Consider the following 15,716-nt stretch of genomic DNA (forward strand, 5'->3'; position numbering starts at 1 on the left):
TTGTTTTAACCTAACAGCAAGATTTTACATACGTCCTTGTCAGATCTTATCTTATTTACTTCTGTCCATTGTTCCAGATTATTAAATCCTTATTTTGTTACCTAGTGTAGCAGCTTTTCCCTCCACTTTGAGTCACTAGCTAATTTCATTAGGCCGCTCTCTTTGTTTTCATCCGTACTGATGATGACTGAACAGAATCCCAGACAGCTGGGTGCTGAAGACCTCCTCTGGTTGAGAGATTGAGCAGTATGGTGTGGCATTTTACCAAGGGTGGGGAAAGAGAACATTATTTCTGCAGTGGGCTGGTGGTATAGTGGGAAGTAAAAGATCACAACGAAATCATTCTTGGGAAAACCCCGGATTGCACAAGTTGAACAAGTTTCTTTCTTTAAAGTATCCCTTAGAGTTATTAATATGCTAATATCTATGGACTAGGTCTGGAATCAGATATTCAAGGCTCTACCACATTGATTTGACTATGGAACACTCACACGTGTTTGTGTGTGTGCACATATTTGCACATGAGTGCGTATGTAGTGTTGCCCAGGATAGTGTTTCACGAACTGCATCTTGGGAAATGTTGACTGTGGAACTAACAGACCTGAGTCTCACCACTTGCCAGTTTGGAGCAAGGTATTTAATCTCTCTAATCTTCGGTTTTCTTATCTATTAAGTGGGCATAAAAGAAGATTGTACCTCTTAAGTTTGTGGTGAGAATGAAGTAAGATAATGTCTGAATGAATCAGCACCTCTTACCACACTAGGATAGTAAATACTCACTACAGGTTAGCCAACATTAAACAATATCTGTATAATTATAATTATCATTAATGTTATTTTGACATTGATCCACTGGTTAGGCTCTGTACAGCAAATATATCAAAAGATAATAATCTAAACAAGCTAAAAGATAGACAAGAAGCTAGAAATATGTTTCTAGTTTATATGACTTATATGACTAATAAGTAATGAATATTCTAAATAAATGAGAAAATTCACACAAATCAATAAGAAAAAAATAACATCTTAACAGAAAATAAGGGACATGAACAGATAATTGACAGAAGAAATGCAAGGTTGTCTTAGGTTGGATATTTTTATTTTTTATTTTATGTCTTTAAAGATCTTATTTATTTATTTAAGAGAGAAAGAGAGAGAGTTTGTGTGTGCATGCACATGAGCAGGAGAAGGTGCAGAGGGAGAGGGAGAAGCAGACTCGCCACTCAGTGGGGCTTGATCCCAGGACCCCGAGATCATGATCTGAGCCAAAGGCAGACATTTTAACCGACTGAGCCACCCAGGCACTCCAGAAATTTTTATTTTTAATGAAAAGTCTTCACTGCTGGTGCCAGTGTGAAATGATCACCACCACCACAATAACAATAGCTAATGAGAATTTAGCATTTAGTATGTATTGGCCACTGTCCTAAGCATATTGTAAAAATTTGCTCATTTAATTCTCACAGTGAAAACTGTGAGGTAGATTTTTAAAAAATTATTTTTACTTTATAGATGAGAAAACTAACTACAAAAGATTATACATTCCTGGAGCAATTTTTGTGAAATTGTGAAATTTTTGATGGTCTTAAAATAGGCATATGCTTTGACTTGATCTAGTAGAAGCTATGCTGCATTGCCCAGATCCTCTTCAGGGCTTATTCCTCCAGCTGCTGCCATGCAATGGTCCTCAGCTCTCAGCCCTCGCTAGATACTGTTCTCAGCTGGAGACATCCGCCTTGCCAACGTATGACTTTGGACCAGCCCATGTGCAATGACCCGATGATGCAGAAATATAAAGGCCTAGCTTCCTCACTGCATATAGGACAACTCTTTTGGGCCATCTCTGCTGCAGAGCTTCCCATGGGGTCAACTGAACCTTTGTTGCAGTTCTATCACAACTGAACGTCCCCCTCTGCCTAGTCCTGCTTTCGCCCCTTTCCTTTCCAGAGGTTTTGATTCTAAGAGTACTTCCTAGCAAGGTTCTGCAAGGTAATCTCCATCCTAGCGTCAGCTTCCTGGAGAACCCACACTGCAACACCCAGTCATTTAACGTCTAAGAATATATCCTAAGTAAAAGCCTACTGTGAATGTAAATAATTACATATGAGCCCTAGTGAATGGTAAAACCACAAGAGGAAGGAACCTAGGTCCCTGAATCGATGCATGAAAAATTTCATCCACCGGTTTCAGCTTGGCTCTCCAAGCCATAGAGAGCTGGAAAGAGTTTTGCTTTCATCCTTTCGGCAACAACAAAAAGGTAAACAAACTTGAAAGCAATGGCTTTGTATTGAACACAGGAGACAACTGAGATCAGAGGGCAAACAACTGACCTGAAATCTGGAGATAGATGGGTGATGGTAGGGAAGAACAGAATGTTAGCGTTTACTTACCTGGCACAGACGTTGCCAGAAGTCACATAAGCTGGGAAGAGGATTTAGCTAGAATTTTTTTTTTTTAAATCAAATTGCTAAAGGCGGAGTGTGGGCTAGTATGAGAGTATAAAGCCCCTTAGGTGCAGACATAGAAAAGCTCACACCTTCTTACAGGATTTTCCTATTGGGACCCACAGGTGCTCACAAAGAGGGATGGGGAGAATTATAGCACCGGCCCAAGACAGAAGCTAAAGCAGAACATCAGAGAATGCCAGCCTCCCCCATACTGCCACCACCATGCTAACATGTGTCAAGTGAAAATAATAGTGGAATAGAGCTGGGAGAGCTGCAGAACAAAAACTGTCTTTGAGGAGCATGACAATGAGAAGACCCAAAGCCAAGTAGAAAGCAAACTTCAAACTCAGCCCATCTCACAATTATGTTACTACAAACTTTCAGACTAAAAGCATAGCAGAAGGAATAGCATGCTCACCTCCAAGCATTAAAAAATGTATACCTTAGTACCTACTGTCCGACATAACATGTCCAGCTTTCATTAAAAAAAAAAAAAAAAAACGAGAGGCATACAAAAGGTCAAGGGAAAACACAGTCTGAAGAGACAAAGCAATTATCAGAAACAGTTCCAGTTATGTCACAAATACTGGAACTAGTAGGGAATTTACTCTAATTAACATGTTAAAGGCTCTAATTGAAAAAGTAGATTACATGCAAGGAGAGTTGATTTCATCAGAGAGATGAAGACAATAAGAAGAAACAAAATGGAAATGCTAGAAATGAAAAGCACAGTAACAAAGATGAAGAATGTCTTCGAGGGGCACACCAGTAAACTCAACACAGCCAGGGGGATAATCAATGATCTTGATAATAGATCAGCAGAGATTATCTTAACTGAAATACAAAAAGAGGGAAAAAGAGCAGGAAGAAAAACAGAAGATCCAAGAGATATGGGGCAATACCAAATGATACAGCACATTTGTTTCAGAAGGGAAAGAAAGAACAGGGAAGAAGAAATATTTAAAGAAATAATGAAATAATGGCTAAGAAGTTGTCAAAATTAGTGGCAGACATCAAATTATAGATCCAAGAAGCTCAAAGGAGACTAAGCAAGGAGAAAATAAAACCTAGGTGTATTGGTTTCTGGTAGCTGCTGTAAGAAATTACTACAAACTTGGTGGCTTAAAACAACAGTGATTTCGTCTATCATAGTTCTGGAAGCCAGAAGTCTAAAATCGGAATCATGGGCCGGAATCAAATCAAGGCATGCTTTCTTCTGAGGCTATGGGGTGAATCTAGTCCTTGCCTCTTTCAGCTACAGGTGGCTGCTGACATTCCTTGGCTTGGGCTGAATCACTTCAGTCTTGAAGACCAGCATCTTGAAATCCCTCTGTTCTCTCTTCACAGTGACTGCTTCTCTGTATGTGTATCAAAAGCACAAGGGATGGAAGGATGAATTAGAAATATACTGTTATATAGTTCTGACATTACATGTGAAGCAGTGTAATAGTCTTTGTAGGTAGACTCCGATTATAAACCAATAAACATGTTTTTAAAAAGTTATAAATAATAATTCAATAGAAGAGATAAAATGTACTCATAAGAATGTTAAATTATACCTAGAGAAAGCAGAAATGAGGAAATAAAAAAGAACAAATGGAGCAAATACAAGACAGCTAACAGGATGGTAGATTTTAATCCAACCGGGTATAAGCCCATTCAGTGTGAATGGTCTAACACATCAGCTAAAAGACAGAGATTTTCATATTGGATTAAAAAAAATTAGGATTCAACTATGTACTGTCTATAAGAAATCCACGTTAAATATAAAGACATAGGTAGGTTAAAAATAAACCAATGGAGTAATGCATACCATGCTGTTTACACTACACAAAAGAAAACTGGAGTAGCTATGTTAAGGACAGCAAAAGTAAACTTTAGAACAAGAAATATTATCAGGTTCAAGAGGGACATTACAGGGGTATCTGGGTAGTGCAATCGGTTAAGCCTCTGACTCTTGGTTTTTGGCTCAGATGAAGATCTCAGGGCCATGAGATCAAGTCCCACATGGGGCTCCATGCTCAGTGTGGAGTCTGCTCGAGATTCTCTCTCGCTCTTCCTGTCCCTCCCCTTCTGCTCCCCGTCCCCCCCTGCACTGTCTCTCTCTCAAATAAATAAATAAAATCTAAAAAAGAGGGGCATTACATAATGATAAAGTGGTCAATTCTTTAAATAATCCTAGGTATGACCCTGTTAACGAAACAATAAAACTTCAAAATATATGAGGAAAAAAAAGGGTAGATCTGAAAGGACAAATAGACAAATCCACAATTCTAATTGGAATATATTGATTGATATTTTGCCTACAAAATATCAGGACACCTATAGATGATACACTATTAACCAACTTGACCTAGTTGACATTTATAGAATGTGCCAAACAACAACAGCAGGATATACATTTTTTCTAAGTGCACATGGCACATTACCAAGATAGACCACATTCTGGGCTGTAACACAAGCCTTATGACATTTTAAATAGAAGTCATACAAAGTATGTTCTTGGCCCATGCCAAAACTAAACTAGACATCAATAATGAAAAGCTATTTATGAAAATGTCAAATATTTGGAAATTAAACAACGCATTTCTACATAATTTATGGGTCAGAAAGGAAGTTTCAGTGGAAGTTAAAAGTATTCTGGCTTAAATGAAAATGAAAATACAGCATTTCAAAATTTGGCTGATTCTAGGGCTCCAACAGAAAATCACCCTGAAGCATCTTGTAATAACAGAAAGTAAGAAGTTCTCAAACATAAATTAATTAATAAATAAAAGTAAACAGAAAAGAAATTTTAAAAGTTGGAAGCATGTCAAAAAGATGCAGGAGCCAACCTGAAAGTGTTCCCAATGATCAAAGCTGGAACGATTTGAGCAACAAAATAAATAACATTAATTTTGGATTACAAACCCGGAGAGCAAATAAATATCCATGATTTCACACTGATATAAATAATTGAATAAAAAATAAGTAGGGAAGAAAGGAAAAACTTGTTATAATACAATTCCAAAGAATACACATCGAAGGAATGAAAGAAATAGAAAATCAGCATTAGAATACCATAGTAATAATTTCTGCAGGCAGACCCCTGATGGATGCAAAAATTAATGGGAAAAACTTTAAGGAGACAAAAATATTTGCATGGCCTCAAAGTATCTCCCCATAAATATTTATTAATTATGGTGGTGGTTTTAGCACATGTCCACAAAGTCCCGGCTCCTCCCCCCTCCAGAAAATCGAGCTTAGTTCTCCTTCCCTCAAATACGGGCTGGTCTTGGGGACTCATTTCCAAGGAATGGTGTATGGAATGGATAAAATCATACCTTTATGGTGGAGAAACTGACAGACACTGCCTTAAGCAAGAGAACTGAGGCTAACATAATCAGGGAAAAGTCATGTGAGTATTATGTACCCCTTAATATGATGTGGTAAGAAGGTGTTCTTCTCCAGAATCCATAACCCCAATCCAATCACGGGAACACATCAGACAAACCCCAGTTGCTGGACATTCAACAAACCACCTGTCTTCAAAAGTGCCAAGGTCAGGAGAAGCAAGGGAAGACTGAGAAACTGTCACAGATTAGAGGAAACTAAAGAGACATTACAAGTGAATGCAGCGTGGTATTCTGGGTTAGACCCTGGGACAGAGAAAGGACACTGGTGGGGAAACGGGTGAAATCTGATTCAAATCTGTAGTTTCGCTAACAGGGTCATACTGATGTTAATTCCAGAGTCTTAATAAATGCACCATGATTATATAAGAGAAAACATTAGGAAGAGCTAGGGAATGGGTATCTGAGAGCTCTCTGTAGCATCTTTACAATTCCTCTGTAAACCTGACATTATTTCAAAATAAAAGATTTTTAAGTTATCCATACACTTGAGTATTCCCACACTGGACTTGCATGTAAGAAATTAAATTCTATTGTGTTAAGCCTTTGAAATTTTGAGGGTTTTTCTTAATTGAAATTAGTGTCATCCTAATATACTTATGATCATAATTATCAGGCAGAATCTTTTCGAATTTAATTCTATTCCATGAACACATACTTGACCACTCAATCAAGAAGAGATTGCATATTTGTTGTAAGTTGTTATAAGAGATCCAGAAAAAGTTGACCAGCTGCTCTTTTTGTAATTAGTTCTCCAAAATTAAACCTTAAATTATTCTCCACTTTGTCTTATGTTTGTTATTTTTATCTTTACAGCTATATTATAAGTACAAAAAGATGCTGGAGATGAGAGTGCCTAGAGAACCCTGAACTTGAGCAGGACCTTGAATGACAGGGAAGATCTGGCATCGTAAGTTCAGATGCTTTCAGGGGACAGGCAGGTAATACGCATGTTTGAATGGGGCCTGCTAGGAACCACAGAATGCATGTTCACCTAGAGCTATTTCAAAATAGAATTTTGAACATTATGCCAATCAAATGAAAGAGGTCTGCCATTTAGAATGATCCAAGGATAAGAGACAACGCTTAGTGATGTAGAACCTATGGAGGAGAAAACAGAATGCCTTTCAAGTAGGAGGCCTCTCAAGGTGAAAGATGGGTATAAGCAGAGCAGGTTCAGAGGATGATGGCAATCTAGCCTGGTGTTTAAGGAGAGAAGGTAGCATGCCTAGGATATTAGATCGAGAAGGGATTTGGGTGGTCATGTAACTAAGAGGTATGCAGTGTGACTCTGTGCAGCCTAGGGGTTCACAGAACCCTCCTGAAGTCTGGCGAGAGGGGCTTCCGAAATTTACCTCCCAGACCTGTTTAATTTGAATAGGTATTTCCCTGTGACAATTTATTTGAATAAATAGTTTCACGTCAAAAAATAGGTTTGGAAACTTCTTGATCTAGGAGCCTTAAGTCTTTTCATATTATAAAGAGACCCAAGATATTGAAGTGACTTGTCTGAAGTTCCAAATTTATATGGATTCCCTTAGATTTGGCCCCAAAGCCAGTCCCCTTCCCACTATGCAGCCTCATTGTGGATGTCTGCATAGGCCTGGAATAAATTTGCTCCTTGGGAGGACCCCACATTTTATTTTATTTTATTTTATTTTATTTTATTTTATTTTATTTTATTTTATTTTATTTATTATTTTTTGCCCCCTGAGCTTCATGTTAGTTGCTGCTCTGGAATCAAGAATTTAAGAAGGAAGCTAAGACTTTGAATTCTTTTCATCCATTCCCTAGGTGAATAAAACATCTGAAAGCAGGTTTTAACAAAGAGTAAAGAGCAATGGACATTTGAGAGACAGGCAGTAATAACAAAAACAATTATAATACCTTGTGTCTATTGAATAGTTGTTATGTGTTCAGCACCGTCCCAAGCACCTTACAAAGATTTTCTGATTTACCCTCACACCAACCCCAGTAGATAACTAGTATTAGCCCCATTTGATAGGAATGAAAGTAACACCTCATTAGAAAGGTTAAGTAATTTTCCCAAAGTCTAATTATATAATTACTAATCTTTTATTGGGACCTCTTCGATAGCAGCTAAGCATGAATAAATCTATACATTCCCCTTCACTGTTTTGTCCAGAGCTGTATTTGCTGCTATGAGAACTCTGGCCTTCTGTTGATGAGATAGTTGCTCCCAGCAACCCCCTGCCTACCCTTCCCCAGATAGGCTTTAAAAAATGGGATCTTCCTGAGTACAGTAAAAAGGGGTGAGCAGATATAGGTAAAAATGTTCCTGTGGAGCTAGCATCTCAATGTCAAGGCAGTTGGCCACATAACACTGAGAATGAGGGAGCCCAGCTGTAGTCCGCCTCTATCAAATGACTCAGATAGTTTTCAGATGTGGTGGGTGGGATGCAGCTCAAAGCTTGTTGGACTTCAAACATTTCCCCCTCTGTTTAATACATCCTGTGTGTTCTCCAGGGGAAATGCAATCCCTTATGCTTCTGTGATTCAACACAGTTGTTGCTTTTAAGTATATTTGAAATCCCAGAGGTCCCTCAGGCAAATCCTTTTAAGTGAGAAAGCTACATTTTACTGAATCAGATAACTCAATTTTGAGTTCCAACAAACTTGGGATGTGATTTGAAACTTCCAACCATTAAAGTATGAGCTGGCGCAAAAGGTAGAAAAGCACATCTCATCTTTGCTTGTCTGACAGCAGAGGCTGAGAATGTTCCCTCACTCACCATTTCAATGTATAGGAGGGCAGGGAGGCGGAAATACAGAGCTGGAGAAGCGAATTCCCACATAGCCAGGGTAGGAGACTTAGTTACTGCTCCTCTCTCATCCACTGGAAAAGGAAGTCACAGGATTACAACCCCTTGGTTGTGGCTTGATAGCATCTGGACCACCACTTCCCATGGTACCCTAGCAGTGGTTACTGTTTGAGTTTGAATCCAGTCTCTGCAACTTTCAAACTGTGTGGCTTCTGGACCCACTTAATCTCTCCATGCTTCAGTTTTCTTACATCTAAAATGAAAATAATAATAGTTCCAACCTCATCAGGTTGTTGAGAGTGTTCAATAAGTTAATCAAGTAAAGTGCATAGAACCATGCCTGTCACATTGTAGGAACTCAGTAAAGGTTAACAGTATTAAAGCTATGGCAATCTGTTCCTAAGAGGTTCTGGGGGCCCAGAAGAATCCTAAGGTTCTAGAGCTCTAGACATACTTTTCTCTACCAGCCACTCTCCAAATCATGGCGGAGGTGGGGTGTAGCTAGTTCACAATTAGACTGGCCCTTTGGAGGATATTCAAGAATGGTCTGACCCAGGGCGCCTGGGTAGCTCAGTCGGTTAAGCTTCTGCCTTAGGCTCAGGTCATGATCTCAGGGTCCTGGGAACAAGCCCTGAGTTAGTCTCCCTGCTCAGTGGGGAGTCTGTTTCTCCTTCTCCCTCTGCCCCCCTTCCCACTCTTGTTCACTTTCTCTCTCTCTCTCTCTCTCTCTCTCTCTCTCCTTCAAATAAATAAATAAAATTTTTAAAAAATGGTCTGACCCATTATGACCACTGGTGTGGACTCAACCCTATTCCTCCAAGATCACTGTAGAGTCTTCTGGAACTACTTCAGACTCTATGGACACCAAAAGAAGAAATGCTGAAATATGAAGTGTCACTGTAATTCAAACCACATGATCAGTGTGGGTAGAATGCTAGCTAATGGTTGAGCAGGATGGTGATACACCCCAGGTAATGCTAATGGAAGTTGCACTTGAGAAAGATATAGATGCTGACTGTGGATCACGGGTCATGGTTCTAACTAAGATTCTGGGGGCAGAAAAGGTCCTGCATTGGATTTCTGGTCAGTGAAGAGAAGTCCCACAGTATTTGATAAATACTTTCTAAACACCTGCTATGCACTGGGTCTGTTGTAAGACAATTATTTCCACAAAGGTTTATTGAGCACCTACTACCTACCAGCATACTTCTAAGTTCTAGGTATACAGCAGTGGATAAAATAGGCCCAAATCCCTACCCAAATGGAAGTTATATTTTAGTGGAAGAGACAGACTACCAATAAGGTAAATAACTAAAATAACGAGTATGATAGATAGCAGTCAGTGCAGAGGTAAAAAAAAAAAAAAAAAAATGAAGCAGGGAATGGAGCTAGAGTCAAAGATGGAGTAATGATGGCCTTTTGGATAGACCAAAGATGGTGAAGAAGTATGTCATCTGGATATTTACAGAAGGAATATTCTATGCCGAGGAAAGAGCAGATGCAAAGGCTCCAAGGCAGCAGTATGCCCGGGATGGTCCTTATTTTAAGGACTTCGGCTTTTACAATGTGGGTTAGGAATCCATTGTAGGGTTATAAGCAAAGGAATGATATATTCTGCCTATGTTTGACGGGATTACTTTGGCTGCTGTGTTTAGAATCAAGAAGAAGGAGGCAAGGACAGAAGTAGACCAGTTAGGAGGCTATGGCAACAATCCAAGGAGACATAACCATCCCTTGGGTCAGAGTTGTAGTAGTAAAGCTGGTGAGAACTGGTCATATTCCAGATCTATTTTGAAAGAAGATCCATCAGGATTTTCTGATGAATTTGCTGTGTAGTGTAAGGATGAGAGGAGTCAAGGATGCCTTCAAGGTTTCTGGCCTGAATGCCTGGAAGATTAGAACTATCATTAACCGATTTGGGTGGTGTGAGGGAGACTTCAAGAGGAGGAGGTTTGGAGAAGACGACCAGGAACTTGGTCACTTTGCACGTGAAATGCCTATTAACATCCACATGGAGATGTCAGGCAGACCCTTGGGTGTATACATCGGAAGCTCAGGAGAAGGTCTGAGATGGAGATATAACTTAGGGAGTAGAGTAGAGAAATCTAGGAGATTGAATGAGATCATCGAGATGGTGAGTGTACCCAGAAAAGAGAAGATGTTCAAAGATGAAGTCCTGGGGCTTCATTTAGAGGTCAGTGGGACGGGAGGAAGTAGCAAGGGATGGAGAAGAAGCAACCAGTAAGGTAGGAAGCAAGCAGGAGAGTATGGTGTCCTGGAAGCCAAGTGAAGGAAATGTCTCAATGGGAAGAGTGATCAATTCAGTAAAAGGGTGCCGATCTATCAAGCGAAGTGCAAACGTTGAATGGACCCCTGGATTTAGCAATATGGAGGTCATCCAAGCTGTGTAGTGTTAGGGAGGAGTGAGGAGGAATGACCAGGAAGAGATAATGAAGAGGAAGGAAGACACTACCCCACATCTGGACCCAGTGATATGAAGGGGCTGGGAGAGAAAATGGCTACCATTTGAGGAGGCTGCCAGCGAAGCAGGGGCCTCTGAGGAAACGTAAGTTTCAGTTAGAGCAAAAAAAGTGAAGGGAAGCGTCAAGGAAGTGTAAGGGGTTATGAGGAATTTAGCTGATGATTGATAGATACTTGGCAGAAAGTTCCTGTTCTTTTAGGAGCTGGGTCAGAAGGAAGGGAGACGGTTACAGAAAAGGCAATGTTTAGAGCCATAAGGAGACTAGAGGCCAGGGGATAGGGGATGGCAGGGAACCCTAGATTTCTTCTGGTGACTGACATGAACAGGAATATAAGACATGATGTTCCAAAGTAGACTGTACTAGTAAATGTAAGGCAGTTTGAGAGGAGTGATGGGAATATGTAGAATCTGGGAGCTACTGCTTGACTTCTACCAATGGAGGATGAAGTCTGCATAAAGGAAACCTTGCTCCTCCTAGCATGTGGGCTTCCTCTTTCTGATGGAGGACTAGGGACTAAAGGCGGGGTGACCTTACATTGAACTCACAGGAAATCTCTTGACCCCTGGGGATGGTCGATTGCCCAGCCAATGCAAGAAATACTCTTTCAGGCATGAGTGCGGCCATTGTAGCCCCTGGCATAGACCTCCCCACTTTAGCTGGTGACGGGTTGTCATCACTATTGGCACACCAGGTAGCCACTTTTTCCCAATCCCCATTCCCAGGCTTCTGTGACCAAAAGTCAACCCAGAACCATTCCCTCAATCACCGGATCATCTCTATTTTACAGGAACATTTCCCGTGGTTGTTCTCTGCTAGCTTTGTTCCAAACATGTCCAAATGTATTTTCATGTGGCTGAAAGTGTTTAAACATTCTGACATTTCAATCATGTAATACGGCTGAATGAACTTCCATAGTATTTGGCACAGCAGTGTTGTTCAATTCTTTTCTGACTGTGATCGCCAAGCAGGAACCTAAGAAGTGGCAGGTACTCTCTAGGGAGATACAGAAGGCATATGTTGGCTCATGATTGCAGAGCGTCGTTGAGGCAAAGATGTTCTCTTGAGTCCAGTGGCAAATGGTGGGCATTATTTTGCCTGAAAATCAGAAGAGACTCCGAATTTGAGAAGTCTGAAGCCTTGAGGACCCTCCTACAACTTTTTTTATTTTTCCCAAGATGTTTCCCAGTGCTTTGCGGCTGATTCTCCTTCTTTGAGCTTCAACCATATCATCAACATACGGCCAACACAGCAACACATAAAGTAACTTATCCAAACTATATTAGAGAACTTACATGTGTCTACCCCCTACTCATTTAGCAATTAAAGGCCTGGCAGTATGTTTTCTGATTTGATGATGGGGCAAGATATCATCACCTTCATTTTACAGATGAGCAAATTTCTGTCACTCCTCAGGTGGAATTTATGTTCACCAAACTATACCATTCATTTATTCATTCGTTCATTTATTTGGTACAACCTTATTTAGCCCTCATACGGGCTCATCAATATTTTCACAGCCAATACTTCTGCGTAGGATTTAAATATTTGAACATTTTAAACAAATGGCTCCTGAATTCTTACTTTTGTGATACTCCTTCAAGAACTCTTTTTAGGAGGATACAAAGAGAGCTAGAAGATGGACTCTGCCCTAAAGGAGCTCAAAGTCACGTTTACAATATTTACTCTGAACTTCTCAGAGGAAACCCAAGCTGAGATGTGTATCAGTCCAGCAACTTTTCTTGGTGTCTGTCTCGCTTAAGGTAACCCTAGATGCTGCGACATACAAATCCCAACATATGTAATGCTTCAAACACAATAGAAGTTTCTTTCTTGCTCGTGTGAAGTCCAAAATGGGTGGTCCAACTGGTGGGCAGCGATCTTGCAAGTGGTGATTCAGGGACGCAGACTTCTTCTATGATGTTAGACCCATCTTCACCTTTCCAAGCTTGTTGGGCTCATTTACTTCAAGCCGGTAGAATGGGAAACAACATGGAGGGTAGCATGTGGGAGGTTCTTATGGGCCAGATGTGAAAGTGGCACACAACAGTTCGCAATTCCTTCTATTGGCTAAGACCTAGTCATGTGGCCACACCTAACCTCAAGAGAGGCTTGAAAATGTGATCAAGGTGTGTACTCAGGAAGACAGGAAAAAAGGTTTGATGAGCCAAACCTTTGCCATTTAGTGTGTGTGTGTGTGTGTGTGTGTGTGTGTGTGTGTAGCTTTGGGCATGAGAGGGTTTATCTGGGGCAAGATGGACATAAGTAGGGCAGCAAAAGCTAGGCACGTGCGTTCCCCAGTAGGCTTCCGAGGTGTGCTGAGAGAGTGAGTTATGGTCATTTCCAAGGTGTATCTCTTCCTCATGAGGGGGATTCATGTTTGAGTGAGGAGCGTGAAAGAATCCTCCAAGATGGGGCGGCTTTGCTTTCACTTCAATTCTTCTTGTCCCTGGTGCATTCATTCTTCTGAAGTTCTGTTACCCATATGATTAATCCAATGATCTCCTGCCCTCCAGCTTTGGTACTACCTCTGGCTCCTGAAGGCTTTTACAGAAAAGACTTTCCTTGACTCTTCTGATCTTGGATCACACGCAGTCTTATCCTTCCGATCAATCTAAGCCTATGTGCTTGTGGGACAGAAAGAAATACTTAAATTGAATTCTGTCGTATGTTTGTTAACAGGCTTGGTCCGTTGGCTGATCACACAATAATAGAGTTCTTTCTCAAGTTCTAACAACTCATCACTGTCTCCGGGAAAGCCACTTCCTGTTTCTGTATCTCTAGTTCTTCTTCTGGGTGTGGGGGAGAAATGACATTTTAGACATCATAGCTATCTTGAGGGCACACAGTGGCTTCCAAATAAATGCTGTCGACATACTAGCTTTTGGTAAAAAGTGATTCTGAAGTCCTCTGCAAATCCCAAAATACCAGCCAAAGGTTCCTTATTGCTGAGTCTGTGGGCACTTCCAAGTTCTGACTGAGGGGAAAAAATAGCCACCTCACACTCTTTACTTTGTAATTGGATGTTAAAATAGAAATTTCTGCTGAGACACTAATAGATACCAGATACCAAAGGGACTCGTGAGATAAACTTTCCTATAGGATTTGAGGAAAGAAATGGCAAAACCCCAAAATTATGAGTTTTGTGACTCACTCACAACGTGGGGAAAAAGGGTTGAGGGTTAGAGTTTAGCAGAAGATTTTTTTTTAGATGTTATTTATTTGAGAAAGCTCTGTCGAGAAGGCAGGGAAATACTTCTCTCTTTACCTCAGATCATGAGAGAGGAGCTTCGGTGAAACCATTTGGCGGGATAATATGTGTTACCCATCGTTCGAGGGGAGACGCAGTAGAGGAATGCCTACTTCATACCTGGAATGGATAAACTGACTGCTCCAGTGGGTGGCTGCACTGGGTGGACCAAGGATCAAGAGTTCTGGAATCTACTGGAGAGAAGGATGCATAAGTGTTTCCTGTGAAACAGATTTGGACACGTGTGTGTGTGTGTGTGTGTGTGTGTGTGTGTGCGCGCGCACGCGCGCGCGCGTCTGTGTGTCTGTGTGTGTCTGTGTTCGACTGAGAGAGAGAAACAAACAGCAGTAGGATCAATTTAGGAACTATCCAGCAGGGCCGACTTAAAACAGTGAAAAAAAATCTTTGGAGAATAAAGCTGACAATAAAGCCAAGGGGACAGCCAGCGACTGAGAAAACAGCAAAGAGATGAGACAGGAGAGAGTCCATCACCTGGGGCAAGAGGACTGAGGTGACAGAGCCCCAGCATTTGGTTGGGGGCGGGAGACATTCCAGTTACAAAAGGCCTATCTCCCCCGCCTGCCCCCAACTACATACTTTTCCCTCCTCACACACCGGGGGTGGGAGGCCGGCAGGACCGGGTGAACAGCTGGGGGAAGAAAAACAAAGAAGCACTATTTTTTCTCCAGTTCAAAAGCTGACCATATCTCTCCCCACTCAACCCCTGCTCCAGGCTTCCTACCAGCATCAGGTCATGTTCAAAATTTTGATCATCACACAGACCTGGAAATTTCAGTTCCTAGTAATTACCAAAAAGAGAATGGGTTTTGGACTGAAAGTGATCACAAGAATTTTTATTACACAAACAATGAATCATGGAACAGTACATCAAAAACTAATGATGTACTGTATGGTAACTAACATAACACAATAAAATAAAAAAAAAAAATTTAAAAAGAATCTTTACTACCTAAGCACTCCAGAAAAGAAATGGGGCTCCGCAGGATTTTGTCTAGGGGCTGGGAAGGAATTATCCTTCTGAATAAATGTAAAGGAGTAGTAGGAGACAAAAAAATAAAGTTATCTTGTATTTATGTAACCACGTGGCGACAGCCCCTTTGGAATGCATTGGGAATGTTCATCATCCCCATCCCCCTCCATGACACATATCCTGGAAGGAGGCAGATGCCTGTTTTTCTTTTATGGACATATTAAATGCCTCCCCATGTGTATCGTATCCCTTTTCCTCACCCTGATCTCAGAGGAAAGGGAGACACCCTCATTTCCATTACCTGCACTTCTTATTTTACACGCAATGCTTCAAGGCATTATTTTGGAGTCGATTTCTAAATTTTGAGATGCTT

The sequence above is a fragment of the Zalophus californianus genome, chromosome X (genome assembly GCF_009762305.2).
Source record: "Zalophus californianus isolate mZalCal1 chromosome X, mZalCal1.pri.v2, whole genome shotgun sequence".
Classification (NCBI taxonomy): Eukaryota; Metazoa; Chordata; class Mammalia; order Carnivora; family Otariidae; genus Zalophus; species Zalophus californianus.